Genomic DNA, 2,425 nt, shown 5'->3' on the forward strand with positions numbered 1-2,425 from the left:
ATATATCCATAAACAAATACGAAATCCCTGCCATAATACAAGCAACCAAAACATTAATGTGCTGTCCTATACTTCTTCTAACAAGTTGGCCACCCATACACAATCTGGGACAAATAACTTTGAAACCCTACGTTTATGAATATAAAGATAAGAAAATTAGCTTGAATTAAAGAGCTTAAATAACATTCCATGGTGCCACAAAGGGTAAAAATCCCTGGAACTGGTATACGTAAAATATGATTCTTTTCCCTTTAATCATGAATTTTTAATATTTAATCTTTATTAGAATCAGTGATAAATTTAACCAGTTTAATAGCTTTGGAGTTATGGGGTTATTTGACTGGCCAGACAGTACTACATAAGACCCTTCTCTCTAGTTACGATTCTTTCCCTTTGCCTACACAGACACCGAATAATCTGGCCTATTCTTCACAGTTTCTCCTCTGTCCTCATACACCGGACAACACTGAGATTGCCAAACAATTCTTCTTCCCCAAAGGGGTTAACTACTGTACTGAAATTGTTCAGTGGCTACTATCCTCTTGATAAGGGTAGAAGATACTCTTCAGCTATGATAAGCAGCTCTTCTAAGAGGACACTCCAAAATCAAGCCATTGTGCTCTAGTCTTGGGTAGTGCCATAGCCTCTGTACCATGGTCTTCCACTGTCTTGGGTTAGAGTTCTCTTGCTTGAGGGTATACTCGGGCGCACTTTTATCTAGTTTCTCTTCCTCTTGTTCTGTTAAAGTTATTATTGTTTTTATTGGAAATATTTATTTTAATGTTGTTACTATACTTAGGATATTTGATTTTTCTTTATTTCCTTTCTTCACTGGGCTATATTTCCTGTTGGGGTCCTTGGGCTTATAGCATCCTGCTTTTCCAACTAGGGTTGTAGCTTAGCATTTAATAATAATAATAATGATAATACAGAAAAGCTTTGGATATTGGGCGCCTCAAAAGTTTCTCTCTAACTACCCAAAGCCATTATATCCTGATACAGAAGCCAGAATCATTACTTCTTGAATCTGATGGTGGGATATATACGAATCCAAACATAATGTCCGGTCCACACCTGACATTCAATACTCGTGTCGACACTAATCACCCAAATTTGCAATGAGCGCCTTATGAGTAGGGCTATGTGTACCGCCATTAATGGCACTCTTGTATGACAGATATTCAGGCAATGAGATCGGCAGATCAGTTTTTATTTCGTTAAGACCTATCACATTATACTTGTACAAAAAGTTACATACTGAGCTCTTCTCTAATTTAGTTCTTGCTCCGTTGACATTCCATGAAGCTATCTTAAGTTTAGGTATTTGTGGTCTTATTGAAAACGATAGGCATTCCATTGGTCAATAACTACCTCATCACAGTATATCTTCCTTTCTTTTGAATCTAATCTAAACAGAAGCCAAATCCTTTACATCTATAAACAGAAACCAAAACCATTTAACTATTGAAACTGAAGCTAGAGTCATTACGTCTTGAAACAGAAGCCAGGGCATTCCATCTTGAAACAGAAGCTAAAGCTATTACTGTAGGCTACATGTGAAAACTGATTCTAAAGCATTACTGTATATCCGGAAACAGAAGCTTGTACTGGACGTGTATCACACACGCTCATATACTGTAACAGTATTTAATTTTTTTCTTTTTGTATATTGTCAGTATTGCTCTTCTCTCATACTGATACCTGTTTATGCCTGTATCTGTTTGTATTGATCTGTTGCATTTTTCTGTGACCTTCTTTCACTGAAACTGTTTTTATGAAAGCTCGCTGTCGGTAAAAATAAAATTAATTGCATTTATGCCGTCTCTCAGTTACCACCTAACTGATGATACATACATTGATGACCAGAGTAGTGTCCACTCCCTCCCACCGGCCCCCCACACTGGCGTGCCCTACCGATTAAGGATGCCTACCACCGAACCTGCCTCTTTGGCCCATGCAGTCTCAATGAAACTATCGCCCTTTGCAAGCATGCTGAAGTCCACTTTTACATTAAGGGCGTGACTCGGTCAAGCACCAAATTAGATTACATTCTCGCGGCCCTCCCAAGGGACACTTTCCCGGAAATCTCCTATTGGCTGTGCGAGCAAGGGGACACCCCCATACCCTAAGAAGACCTCAAGTCATACCTCTTGGAGCAATACTTGCCATCACCGGCCACCTGCATAGTGAAACTTTTTCAGGTCTCTCAATAACCATTGAGACTGTTGAGGGACCAAAAGATATCGCTCGCTCTCAAGGAAAGGACTAGTATTGCTTGCTTGCAACCTGTCACTGACAGCTTTTCTCGTGAAGGGAATATTCTCCGTGCCCTTTTGATACGACGCCTACCAAAATCTGTACATTCTGCTATCCCCAATGTCGATATTTTGCCCATGAAGGACCTGAGGACCAAAGTCAATGCCTT

This window comes from Palaemon carinicauda, chromosome 23 (genome assembly GCF_036898095.1).
Source record: "Palaemon carinicauda isolate YSFRI2023 chromosome 23, ASM3689809v2, whole genome shotgun sequence".
In the NCBI taxonomy this organism is placed as follows: domain Eukaryota; kingdom Metazoa; phylum Arthropoda; class Malacostraca; order Decapoda; family Palaemonidae; genus Palaemon; species Palaemon carinicauda.